This window comes from Pseudophryne corroboree, chromosome 2, assembly GCF_028390025.1.
Source record: "Pseudophryne corroboree isolate aPseCor3 chromosome 2, aPseCor3.hap2, whole genome shotgun sequence".
NCBI classification, from domain to species: domain Eukaryota; kingdom Metazoa; phylum Chordata; class Amphibia; order Anura; family Myobatrachidae; genus Pseudophryne; species Pseudophryne corroboree.
In genome coordinates this window covers 473,341,398-473,355,906 of record NC_086445.1, presented here as the reverse complement: position 1 = coordinate 473,355,906, position 14,509 = coordinate 473,341,398, and the positions used below count along the sequence as shown (strand labels likewise).

The 14,509-nt window shown below is 40.6% G+C and overlaps 2 non-coding genes across 2 annotated transcripts; both read right to left on the bottom strand.

Annotated features, from left to right (window-relative positions):
* Positions 1-421: 421 nt before the first annotated feature.
* On the bottom strand, positions 422-540 carry LOC135053720 (5S ribosomal RNA). Its single transcript, XR_010243035.1, has one exon. It is a non-coding gene; the product is annotated as a 5S ribosomal RNA (ribosomal RNA).
* Positions 541-7,147: 6,607 nt separating this feature from the next.
* On the bottom strand, positions 7,148-7,266 carry LOC135053603 (5S ribosomal RNA). Its single transcript, XR_010242933.1, has one exon. It is a non-coding gene; the product is annotated as a 5S ribosomal RNA (ribosomal RNA).
* Positions 7,267-14,509: the final 7,243 nt, after the last annotated feature.

Genomic DNA, 14,509 nt, shown 5'->3' with positions numbered 1-14,509 from the left:
CTGTCCTTCAAAATGCAATATATGTAGCATCTTAATTAAAATGTTCTGGTCTCTTTAATGGTAAAGAATGTATGAAAGGGTTGTAGACATTGAATTGGTCATACCCCCATTCCCCTTGACCAGTACAGACTTGCTGTATTGATGGAACCACGGGGTGGTCGACACACAATGATATATGAGAGGTATAAGGTTATGCTCTATGGCTTATAAGAGATTAGAGTAATGATCAAAGGTCATTCCTCTAAGATGATAGACAAAATTCACTTTATACTTATGAGCGTTGAAAACACTGATGATAATAGTAAGAAGTTTTGTACATCACGGTAATGGTGCCACTGACATTAGAATAAAATCAGAAAAATAGTAGAAAGTGGTGATACTGCTGTTGGTGATATTTCCACATAAATGAGGAAGAAATCCTGCTCTACAACACCAAGTATTCCCAGGTGGTCTCCCTTCCTGGTACTGACCTGGCCCAACGTTGTTTAGCTTCCAAGATCAGACGAGATCGGGCGCTGGCAACGTGGTATGGTAGTAGAGGGTTTTATGCGAACGCCAATGAGAGTGCACCTATTTAGGAATATGGAAAATATAGGGTAGAGGTTGATAGAAAAGTATCAGATAAGAATCGTGGAAATGTGTGGATCTGCTTTTTACGTTAGACCCGATTCCAAAATTCCCACTCTCGTGGTGCAATGTACCGAGAATCGTAAATGAGAGTCCACGAAAAAAATTTGGTGATCTTAGAGAAATATATTAATCAAATTGACACTAGGATTAGCAGTTGAAGAAAAACTGGCTGCTGATATGTAATAAAAATATTGAGACAGATAATAACATAATCTGCAATCCTAAGTGAGCTTGATAAATACGTCGTTGCTCTAGTGATGCAATTTTGTTCTAAGGCACAGGAAGAGGCAGGAATCTGCCAAGTTATGTGCTGGTATATCAGATTATCTCCAGACTCTACACGTATGAATCAATTTCCAAGTGCATTAACACATGAATCACAAGATATTTGCTATTGCCACCGGCTACAAATAAGATATTGGAGTACTAAGAACCTATACTCCTTATGATGCTGCATTAGTTGCTGAGGAGGTATGAGGTAATACAGGCAGATAAGAACAAATGCATTTCTGGAAAAAATAGATATATATTGTTTGCATGCAACAACTGGTGAAACTTTGGATGTTATCACTGCTTAAATTATAACCAATTAGGTGCCCCTAATTAGTTGTCACTTGTGATACACATAGAAAGCTAGATAATTGGGGCAGATCAGCTGAGATTTACAGTGAAAATTACTATCCGTGGCATGCAGTCACCGGATAGTAGACCTTACGGTTTCACCAAGGATTGAGAAAGCCAACAGAGCACATAGATGGATGTGACAAGATGCCAGGATAGGGTGGTGTCGACGAGACCCCTGTTGTAGGATGCGGAAGACGCGTTTCGCCCTAAGGCTTGTTCACTTCCGGGTTCCGCGTAGTCCGGTGTGGGGAGCGGGCTTTTAAACCTGCTGCTAGTAGAGCTGTCCAATCCGGAGGCGCTATAAGGTGGGTGTAATCTTATGATGTAGGCGGTTGCTAGGAGACCGCAGCGGTAACATCAAATCAGGAGGACGGAAGGTAATCTCATCTCGCGAGATTACGGACGCCATATTGGATAAGGTGGGTGAGATCTTACGATGTAGGCGGTTGCTAGGAGACCGCAGCGGTAACATCAAATCAGAAGGACGGAAGGTAATCTCATCTCGCGAGATTACGAACGCCATATTGGATATGGGAACGGTGTCTGCTGTTTGTATGGGCAGTTGCTAAGTGACTGCAGCGGCGGAATAGGTGTAACAAATCCGAATGTCTATAGGAATTATCTATAGTGAATACTGATGGTTGCTAAGAGACTAGCTGAGCAAAGCTAGAACGACATTGGAGATTATTAACACGCATTGAGATCTCCGTTATGGATATGGAAAGGATATAGCTATTCTAATGGTGACAATAATGTTAAAATTAAATTTAAAAGCAGGGGAAAAATTGAAGAAATTAAAATATATATGAGAGGAAACTATGTATGTGAGAAGAATGGAAAAGATGAAATGATAAAGAAAATAAAACTTAAATATGAATAATTAAATGAGTAGAATTAGGAAATTAATAAGTATACCTGTGCGGCATATTATACAGAGGGTGTGTTGGGAATTGGTGAGGGGTAGGGGAAGGGAAAAAGGGGGGGGGGGAAAGAAAAGGGGGAAGTGCCTGTATTAATAGGAATAGAGATTCGAGGGTAGTGAATTAGTGCCTTCATTTGGGGATTAAAAGGTGGTTATTTAGGTGAATATAAGTGAAAAATATAAACATTATGTAATAATAAATATCATATATGTATATAAATTAAAATGGGCTGCTGTTAAGAGATTGAGGTGATTGGTGTGTGTGTTAGATACTTGGGAAAATCGGTGTAAGGGTGGTGTGTGGTGGGTGAGTGAAATGTGAGTAGGTATATTGAAATGATGGTGCAATGTGTGCGATGTGGGCAAATGTGATGGTGGGGGATAGTAGCAGTATGGAATTGGTATGGAGGAGAGAAGACTGGGCGAGGGAGATGGGGGCGGGGCAGGGCCTGGGGGGGGGGGGGGAAAGGGGGGGGGGGAGAAAAGTGGGAGGAAATAGGCGGCAATGTGAGGTAGTGTGAGTGAGGTGGGGTAGGTGATTAGAAGTGTGAGGAATGGTGGTGTCAGAGTAAGTGGTGAATCCTATAGGCGGTGTCTGGGAGATTGATGGATAATAAATTCAGAACAATTGATAATGTTCCATTGTGCTGATAAAAATATATTATAAGAAAATAAATAAATAAGAAAAATTTATTATATAAAAAGAAAAATAATATAAATAGAAAAAAATGAAATAATATAAAATAAATACAAATGGAAAGGGAAAAATTTTTTGGTTGGTTAAATTTACAGAAATTGACGTAAGATGTAGATGAAACCTTCATTACAAGAAAACTCCGTAGTTGATAGTTTCATTCAAACCGAAGGGTTTCAGGCTATTTAAACGGAAGATCCATTCACTCTCCTTTTTGAGTAGTTCTTTAGTTATATCTCCTCCCCGTATTCCAAGACGTACTTGATCTAGGCAGAAGGTCTTAAAACCTTTGATGGAGCCTTTATGGACGAAATTGAAATGTCTCGCTACCGATGTGAGCTGTTTCATTCTCTCAAGATCTCGGGAGGCATTGCGGATGTTTCCAAGGTGTTCTAGTATTCTTTCTTTCCATTTACGTGTGGTCATGCCTACATACTTTAAATTGCATTCACATGTTATGCAGTATATCACCGCCTGTGTGTTACAATTAAAGAAATGTTGTAGCTTGACCACCTGGTCAAATCTATCAATGACCGTGTTGGTTTGCAGGATTTGCGGACATGATTTACAGTGGCCGCAAGGAAAAGAACCTGTGATAGAAGGTTTCTTAGTATTTATGGAGATCAAATGGCTGTGCACTAGATGGTCTCTCATATTTTTTGATCTGCGCCAGCTCATTTGTAGTGGGGACTCAAAGAGAGGTGCCAAGTCTGGGTCCAATTGTAGGATAGGGAGATGTCTAGTAATTGCTCCCTTCAACTTCCTCCATTCGGGGCAGAACGTGCCAATAAAACGAACTGTATCTTCCTGCTCCGTGTTCTTACTCTTCTTTCCAAATATTAGACCCTCTCTCTTGGTTGCTGCAACAGCGGTGTATGCCCGTTTTAGTGAGCGTCTGCTGTAGCCTCTATCAAGGAGACGGTTAGTTAGTTCCAAACTTTTGGTTTTGAAGGTAAGGTCTTCTGAGCAGTTACGTCTTAGGCGTAGATATTCCCCTTTGGGGATGTTTTCCACGGTGGGCGGAAAATGAGAACTTGTTTGATGTAGGAGACTGTTGGTTGCAGTCTCCTTGCGGAATAATTCAGTTTCTAAGAATCCTGTATTGGATTTATAGATACTGAGGTCTAGGAATGGTACTCTTGTGGGGCTAATGAAGTGTGTTAAAGTAATGTTAAGTTCATTTTGATTGAGAATCTGAATAAACTCCAAAAGTAAGTTTTTATTGCCGTTCCAAATCAAGAAGACATCATCGATGTATCTTAGCCACAGTATTATATGTGTGGTATATTTTTCATTCTTGATGTTAAATACATGTAGGTGCTCCCACCACCCTAGAAAAAGATTTGCGTATGTAGGTGCGCATGCTGCCCCCATAGCGGTTCCCCTGATTTGTAAGAAAAAGCGGTCTTGAAAAACGAAATAATTTTTAGAAAGAACAAACATGAGTAGTTGCAAGAGAAAATCGGAGAAGTCATTGGAGCCAATTCGGTCCAGGAAGAATTTGACTGCAGACAGGCCTTGATGGTGGTTGATACTGGAGTAAAGTGCCTCGACATCTAAAGTCCCTAAGAGGAAGTCATCCTCAAAATGGATATCGTGAATTTTACGTAATAGATCAGCGGTGTCTTGTAGATAGGATGGTAAGTCAAGAACAAAATCACGTAGATGTAAATCTAAGAAACGACTCGGTTGCTCCAGAAGTCCGCCATTACCTGACATTATTGGTCTGCCAGGTGGCACCTGGATGTCTTTGTGGATCTTCGGCAGAAGATAGAAAGTTGGAGTTCTTGGATTTTGTACAGTCAGATATGCGGCTTCTTGTTTTGTGATGGTTCCCTGTGTTGCAGCCTCTTGTATCAACAAAGTATAGGCTTTTTGGAACCTTTTTGTGGGATCGTTGAGAAGTTTCTGGTAGCAGAGGGGGTTGAGCAGTTGTCTATGGGCTTCCGTAATATACATTTCTGTCGGCCATAGAACAATGTTGCCCCCTTTGTCCGAAGGTTTGATGATTACATCCCGCCATGTTTCCATCTCACGTAATGCTTTCCTTTCTTGGAAGTTGAGATTTCTAGATGGATATTGGTGGGAAGTTTTTATGCGGACATAAATATCGTCAAATTCTTTTGATACCCTGTTAAGAAAAACCCTAATTTCAGGGCTGGTATTGTCAGGCGGAAAGAATGAAGACTTTGGTTTACATTTGGCTCTGTCGGGAGTACTGTCCTGTGTGTTTGATTCCATTAATAGGTCCTCCAAGACTTGGACTGTTTGGAGCTCATCAGCGGATAAGTCAGTGATACCAACACTATCTTGTCTGGTATGATGTTTAGCGAAGAACTTTTTGAGGAGGAGTTTTCTGCCAAATAGTCTAAGGTCTTTCTCCCAAGAGAATCTGTTAAATGATCTGGAGGGTGAGAAAGAGAGGCCTTTGGCCAACACAGCCATGTGTACAGATGAAAGGGGTCTCCCAGATAGGTTAATAACCTGTAATGAGGATGTGGATAGATGAGTTACCGTAGGGTCTTCCTCTGTCGGGCCGGATACCTGGCAGTCCTCGATGTGTCCCAGTCTGGGTTGCGTCTGTCTCCTCTTCTTTCCCCCCCGCCGGGTTTTCCTGGGTTTTTGTCTCGGCCTCTTTGTTTCGAACCCTGGCCTAAAAAACGTGGGGAAAATTCTCCTTCTCCCTGATTAAATCTGGTGTTGTCTGGAGTCTCACTGGATGAGTCCCCACTATTTGAAGATTCAAATTCTGAGAAAGTCGAGTCGTCCCTCTGTCTTCGATTTCTGTTGTAGGATATGGTATTCCACCTGAAAATGTCCCCACGTGAGAAATCTCGTTTGTCCCTGATAAATTTATCCCGCTTTCGATCTACTATTGTTTGTTCATAAAGCTTCAGTTCTTTTTGATGTTTTTCAAAAGCTGTTTGAAATGACAAATCTTTTTCCCAAATCTCTAGGTTGTGACCCAAATCCTCTATTTCTTTTTCCACTTGATCTATGAGTAGTGTGTCATGTTTGACCAGAAGCTGTAATAATTCTTGGGAGCACTTTAAAAGTGCTGTCTCCCACTCGGTCTTCAAATTCTCCGTAGCCAGTGGGAAAGAGGGGAATATTTTGGGTCTCAACCCCCGGGGCACGATCTTATGTTTGATGTAATTCTGTAATGTGGTGATGTCCCACGATAAGCGAGTCCTTTTCTGCAGACTTTTTTGTAATTTAGAGAAGGTCGTTTTCCAGTCAGAGTTAGTGGGGGATTCTTCGAAATTCTCTGAGAAGAAATCACCAAAAGTCTCCGGATTTTGTCGTTTTGTTAGCTCTGCTTTGAGTGAGAAAGTGGTCATAGTAAAGACTACTACGAAAAATTAATTACACGTATAGCTGCTAAAAGGGGCAGATCTGATAAGGAAGAAATTATATGATAAAGAAAATGTAAAGAGAGGAAGGAGAAGGCCGTGCCACGGATCAGAGACTGTTTTTACAACAGTAGAGAATGCTGCAAAGAAACTTGGGCGATCCGGCACCGGATTTATAATTAAAGATAGTACTGTAATTAAGAAGAAATACCAAAATTGGACAATAGAGTTCCCTTGTAACTCAAGGGAGAGAAGGGGCAAAAAGTGGCCCTTCCTATGTTGTGTATGGAAAATATATACACATGTATATGTTAGTCTTGTCCTGTTGGTGGTGCACCCAGAGCCAGAAAGTATGCAAACTTTAGAACATGGGGAGAAAAAAGAAGGCTCTTGTGTGGGCGCACTCTTGTAGAAAAAATTCAAAATAATATGATAATTGAGAAAAATTACTTAAAACATAACTTTTATTAGCATAGTTACAATTATATGTTTTTTCCTGAGATCTGTCCTTCAAAATGCAATATATGTAGCATCTTAATTAAAATGTTCTGGTCTCTTTAATGGTAAAGAATGTATGAAAGGGTTGTAGACATTGAATTGGTCATACCCCCATTCCCCTTGACCAGTACAGACTTGCTGTATTGATGGAACCACGGGGTGGTCGACACACAATGATATATGAGAGGTATAAGGTTATGCTCTATGGCTTATAAGAGATTAGAGTAATGATCAAAGGTCATTCCTCTAAGATGATAGACAAAATTCACTTTATACTTATGAGCGTTGAAAACACTGATGATAATAGTAAGAAGTTTTGTACATCACGGTAATGGTGCCACTGACATTAGAATAAAATCAGAAAAATAGTAGAAAGTGGTGATACTGCTGTTGGTGATATTTCCACATAAATGAGGAAGAAATCCTGCTCTACAACACCAAGTATTCCCAGGTGGTCTCCCTTCCTGGTACTGACCTGGCCCAACGTTGTTTAGCTTCCAAGATCAGACGAGATCGGGCGCTGGCAACGTGGTATGGTAGTAGAGGGTTTTATGCGAACGCCAATGAGAGTGCACCTATTTAGGAATATGGAAAATATAGGGTAGAGGTTGATAGAAAAGTATCAGATAAGAATCGTGGAAATGTGTGGATCTGCTTTTTACGTTAGACCCGATTCCAAAATTCCCACTCTCGTGGTGCAATGTACCGAGAATCGTAAATGAGAGTCCACGAAAAAAATTTGGTGATCTTAGAGAAATATATTAATCAAATTGACACTAGGATTAGCAGTTGAAGAAAAACTGGCTGCTGATATGTAATAAAAATATTGAGACAGATAATAACATAATCTGCAATCCTAAGTGAGCTTGATAAATACGTCGTTGCTCTAGTGATGCAATTTTGTTCTAAGGCACAGGAAGAGGCAGGAATCTGCCAAGTTATGTGCTGGTATATCAGATTATCTCCAGACTCTACACGTATGAATCAATTTCCAAATGCATTAACACATGAATCACAAGATATTTGCTATTGCCACCGGCTACAAATAAGATATTGGAGTACTAAGAACCTATACTCCTTATGATGCTGCATTAGTTGCTGAGGAGGTATGAGGTAATACAGGCAGATAAGAACAAATGCATTTCTGGAAAAAATAGATATATATTGTTTGCATGCAACAACTGGTGAAACTTTGGATGTTATCACTGCTTAAATTATAACCAATTAGGTGCCCCTAATTAGTTGTCACTTGTGATACACATAGAAAGCTAGATAATTGGGGCAGATCAGCTGAGATTTACAGTGAAAATTACTATCCGTGGCATGCAGTCACCGGATAGTAGACCTTACGGTTTCACCAAGGATTGAGAAAGCCAACAGAGCACATAGATGGATGTGACAAGATGCCAGGATAGGGTGGTGTCGACGAGACCCCTGTTGTAGGATGCGGAAGACGCGTTTCGCCCTAAGGCTTGTTCACTTCCGGGTTCCGTGTAGTCCGGTGTGGGGAGCGGGCTTTTAAACCTGCTGCTAGTAGAGCTGTCCAATCCGGAGGCGCTATAAGGTGGGTGTAATCTTATGATGTAGGCGGTTGCTAGGAGACCGCAGCGGTAACATCAAATCAGGAGGACGGAAGGTAATCTCATCTCGCGAGATTACGGACGCCATATTGGATAAGGTGGGTGAGATCTTACGATGTAGGCGGTTGCTAGGAGACCGCAGCGGTAACATCAAATCAGAAGGACGGAAGGTAATCTCATCTCGCGAGATTACGAACGCCATATTGGATATGGGAACGGTGTCTGCTGTTTGTATGGGCAGTTGCTAAGTGACTGCAGCGGCGGAATAGGTGTAACAAATCCGAATGTCTATAGGAATTATCTATAGTGAATACTGATGGTTGCTAAGAGACTAGCTGAGCAAAGCTAGAACGACATTGGAGATTATTAACACGCATTGAGATCTCCGTTATGGATATGGAAAGGATATAGCTATTCTAATGGTGACAATAATGTTAAAATTAAATTTAAAAGCAGGGGAAAAATTGAAGAAATTAAAATATATATGAGAGGAAACTATGTATGTGTGAAGAATGGAAAAGATGAAATGATAAAGAAAATAAAACTTAAATATGAATAATTAAATGAGTAGAATTAGGAAATTAATAAGTATACCTGTGCGGCATATTATACAGAGGGTGTGTTGGGAATTGGTGAGGGGTAGGGGAAGGGAAAAAGGGGGGGGAAAAAGAAAAGGGGGAAGTGCCTGTATTAATAGGAATAGAGATTCGAGGGTAGTGAATTAGTGCCTTCATTTGGGGATTAAAAGGTGGTTATTTAGGTGAATATAAGTGAAAAATATAAACATTATGTAATAATAAATATCATATATGTATATAAATTAAAATGGGCTGCTGTTAAGAGATTGAGGTGATTGGTGTGTGTGTTAGATACTTGGGAAAATCGGTGTAAGGGTGGTGTGTGGTGGGTGAGTGAAATGTGAGTAGGTATATTGAAATGATGGTGCAATGTGTGCGATGTGGGCAAATGTGATGGTGGGGGATAGTAGCAGTATGGAATTGGTATGGAGGAGAGAAGACTGGGCGAGGGAGATGGGGGCGGGGCAGGGCCTGGGGGGGGGGGGGGGGGGGGAAGGGGGGGGGGGAGAGAAAAGTGGGAGGAAATAGGCGGCAATGTGAGGTAGTGTGAGTGAGGTGGGGTAGGTGATTAGAAGTGTGAGGAATGGTGGTGTCAGAGTAAGTGGTGAATCCTATAGGCGGTGTCTGGGAGATTGATGGATAATAAATTCAGAACAATTGATAATGTTCCATTGTGCTGATAAAAATATATTATAAGAAAATAAATAAATAAGAAAAATTTATTATATAAAAAGAAAAATAATATAAATAGAAAAAAATGAAATAATATAAAATAAATACAAATGGAAAGGGAAAAATTTTTTGGTTGGTTAAATTTACAGAAATTGACGTAAGATGTAGATGAAACCTTCATTACAAGAAAACTCCGTAGTTGATAGTTTCATTCAAACCGAAGGGTTTCAGGCTATTTAAACGGAAGATCCATTCACTCTCCTTTTTGAGTAGTTCTTTAGTTATATCTCCTCCCCGTATTCCAAGACGTACTTGATCTAGGCAGAAGGTCTTAAAACCTTTGATGGAGCCTTTATGGACGAAATTGAAATGTCTCGCTACCGATGTGAGCTGTTTCATTCTCTCAAGATCTCGGGAGGCATTGCGGATGTTTCCAAGGTGTTCTAGTATTCTTTCTTTCCATTTACGTGTGGTCATGCCTACATACTTTAAATTGCATTCACATGTTATGCAGTATATCACCGCCTGTGTGTTACAATTAAAGAAATGTTGTAGCTTGACCACCTGGTCAAATCTATCAATGACCGTGTTGGTTTGCAGGATTTGCGGACATGATTTACAGTGGCCGCAAGGAAAAGAACCTGTGATAGAAGGTTTCTTAGTATTTATGGAGATCAAATGGCTGTGCACTAGATGGTCTCTCATATTTTTTGATCTGCGCCAGCTCATTTGTAGTGGGGACTCAAAGAGAGGTGCCAAGTCTGGGTCCAATTGTAGGATAGGGAGATGTCTAGTAATTGCTCCCTTCAACTTCCTCCATTCGGGGCAGAACGTGCCAATAAAACAAGAAGCCGCATATCTGACTGTACAAAATCCAAGAACTCCAACTTTCTATCTTCTGCCGAAGATCCACAAAGACATCCAGGTGCCACCTGGCAGACCAATAATGTCAGGTAATGGCGGACTTCTGGAGCAACCGAGTCGTTTCTTAGATTTACATCTACGTGATTTTGTTCTTGACTTACCATCCTATCTACAAGACACCGCTGATCTATTACGTAAAATTCACGATATCCATTTTGAGGATGACTTCCTCTTAGGGACTTTAGATGTCGAGGCACTTTACTCCAGTATCAACCACCATCAAGGCCTGTCTGCAGTCAAATTCTTCCTGGACCGAATTGGCTCCAATGACTTCTCCGATTTTCTCTTGCAACTACTCATGTTTGTTCTTTCTAAAAATTATTTCGTTTTTCAAGACCGCTTTTTCTTACAAATCAGGGGAACCGCTATGGGGGCAGCATGCGCACCTACATACGCAAATCTTTTTCTAGGGTGGTGGGAGCACCTACATGTATTTAACATCAAGAATGAAAAATATACCACACATATAATACTGTGGCTAAGATACATCGATGATGTCTTCTTGATTTGGAACGGCAATAAAAACTTACTTTTGGAGTTTATTCAGATTCTCAATCAAAATGAACTTAACATTACTTTAACACACTTCATTAGCCCCACAAGAGTACCATTCCTAGACCTCAGTATCTATAAATCCAATACAGGATTCTTAGAAACTGAATTATTCCGCAAGGAGACTGCAACCAACAGTCTCCTACATCAAACAAGTTCTCATTTTCCGCCCACCGTGGAAAACATCCCCAAAGGGGAATATCTACGCCTAAGACGTAACTGCTCAGAAGACCTTACCTTCAAAACCAAAAGTTTGGAACTAACTAACCGTCTCCTTGATAGAGGCTACAGCAGACGCTCACTAAAACGGGCATACACCGCTGTTGCAGCAACCAAGAGAGAGGGTCTAATATTTGGAAAGAAGAGTAAGAACACGGAGCAGGAAGATACAGTTCGATTTATTGGCACGTTCTGCCCCGAATGGAGGAAGTTGAAGGGAGCAATTACTAGACATCTCCCTATCCTACAATTGGACCCAGACTTGGCACCTCTCTTTGAGTCCCCACTACAAATGAGCTGGCGCAGATCAAAAAATATGAGAGACCATCTAGTGCACAGCCATTTGATCTCCATAAATACTAAGAAACCTTCTATCACAGGTTCTTTTCCTTGCGGCCACTGTAAATCATGTCCGCAAATCCTGCAAACCAACACGGTCATTGATAGATTTGACCAGGTGGTCAAGCTACAACATTTCTTTAATTGTAACACACAGGCGGTGATATACTGCATAACATGTGAATGCAATTTAAAGTATGTAGGCATGACCACACGTAAATGGAAAGAAAGAATACTAGAACACCTTGGAAACATCCGCAATGCCTCCCGAGATCTTGAGAGAATGAAACAGCTCACATCGGTAGCGAGACATTTCAATTTCGTCCATAAAGGCTCCATCAAAGGTTTTAAGACCTTCTGCCTAGATCAAGTACGTCTTGGAATACGGGGAGGAGATATAACTAAAGAACTACTCAAAAAGGAGAGTGAATGGATCTTCCGTTTAAATAGCCTGAAACCCTTCGGTTTGAATGAAACTATCAACTACGGAGTTTTCTTGTAATGAAGGTTTCATCTACATCTTACGTCAATTTCTGTAAATTTAACCAACCAAAAAATTTTTCCCTTTCCATTTGTATTTATTTTATATTATTTCATTTTTTTCTATTTATATTATTTTTCTTTTTATATAATAAATTTTTCTTATTTATTTATTTTCTTATAATATATTTTTATCAGCACAATGGAACATTATCAATTGTTCTGAATTTATTATCCATCAATCTCCCAGACACCGCCTATAGGATTCACCACTTACTCTGACACCACCATTCCTCACACTTCTAATCACCTACCCCACCTCACTCACACTACCTCACATTGCCGCCTATTTCCTCCCACTTTTCTCCCCCCCCCCCTTTCCCCCCCCCCCCCCCAGGCCCTGCCCCGCCCCCATCTCCCTCGCCCAGTCTTCTCTCCTCCATACCAATTCCATACTGCTACTATCCCCCACCATCACATTTGCCCACATCGCACACATTGCACCATCATTTCAATATACCTACTCACATTTCACTCACCCACCACACACCACCCTTACACCGATTTTCCCAAGTATCTAACACACACACCAATCACCTCAATCTCTTAACAGCAGCCCATTTTAATTTATATACATATATGATATTTATTATTACATAATGTTTATATTTTTCACTTATATTCACCTAAATAACCACCTTTTAATCCCCAAATGAAGGCACTAATTCACTACCCTCGAATCTCTATTCCTATTAATACAGGCACTTCCCCCTTTTCTTTCCCCCCCCCCCTTTTTCCCTTCCCCTACCCCTCACCAATTCCCAACACACCCTCTGTATAATATGCCGCACAGGTATACTTATTAATTTCCTAATTCTACTCATTTAATTATTCATATTTAAGTTTTATTTTCTTTATCATTTCATCTTTTCCATTCTTCTCACATACATAGTTTCCTCTCATATATATTTTAATTTCTTCAATTTTTCCCCTGCTTTTAAATTTAATTTTAACATTATTGTCACCATTAGAATAGCTATATCCTTTCCATATCCATAACGGAGATCTCAATGCGTGTTAATAATCTCCAATGTCGTTCTAGCTTTGCTCAGCTAGTCTCTTAGCAACCATCAGTATTCACTATAGATAATTCCTATAGACATTCGGATTTGTTACACCTATTCCGCCGCTGCAGTCACTTAGCAACTGCCCATACAAACAGCAGACACCGTTCCCATATCCAATATGGCGTTCGTAATCTCGCGAGATGAGATTACCTTCCGTCCTTCTGATTTGATGTTACCGCTGCGGTCTCCTAGCAACCGCCTACATCGTAAGATCTCACCCACCTTATCCAATATGGCGTCCGTAATCTCGCGAGATGAGATTACCTTCCGTCCTCCTGATTTGATGTTACCGCTGCGGTCTCCTAGCAACCGCCTACATCATAAGATTACACCCACCTTATAGCGCCTCCGGATTGGACAGCTCTACTAGCAGCAGGTTTAAAAGCCCGCTCCCCACACCGGACTACACGGAACCCGGAAGTGAACAAGCCTTAGGGCGAAACGCGTCTTCCGCATCCTACAACAGGGGTCTCGTCGACACCACCCTATCCTGGCATCTTGTCACATCCATCTATGTGCTCTGTTGGCTTTCTCAATCCTTGGTGAAACCGTAAGGTCTACTATCCGGTGACTGCATGCCACGGATAGTAATTTTCACTGTAAATCTCAGCTGATCTGCCCCAATTATCTAGCTTTCTATGTGTATCACAAGTGACAACTAATTAGGGGCACCTAATTGGTTATAATTTAAGCAGTGATAACATCCAAAGTTTCACCAGTTGTTGCATGCAAACAATATATATCTATTTTTTCCAGAAATGCATTTGTTCTTATCTGCCTGTATTACCTCATACCTCCTCAGCAACTAATGCAGCATCATAAGGAGTATAGGTTCTTAGTACTCCAATATCTTATTTGTAGCCGGTGGCAATAGCAAATATCTTGTGATTCATGTGTTAATGCATTTGGAAATTGATTCATACGTGTAGAGTCTGGAGATAATCTGATATACCAGCACATAACTTGGCAGATTCCTGCCTCTTCCTGTGCCTTAGAACAAAATTGCATCACTAGAGCAACGACGTATTTATCAAGCTCACTTAGGATTGCAGATTATGTTATTATCTGTCTCAATATTTTTATTACATATCAGCAGCCAGTTTTTCTTCAACTGCTAATCCTAGTGTCAATTTGATTAATATATTTCTCTAAGATCACCAAATTTTTTTCGTGGACTCTCATTTACGATTCTCGGTACATTGCACCACGAGAGTGGGAATTTTGGAATCGGGTCTAACGTAAAAAGCAGATCCACACATTTCCACGATTCTTATCTGATACTTTTCTATCAACCTCTACCCTATATTTTCCATATTC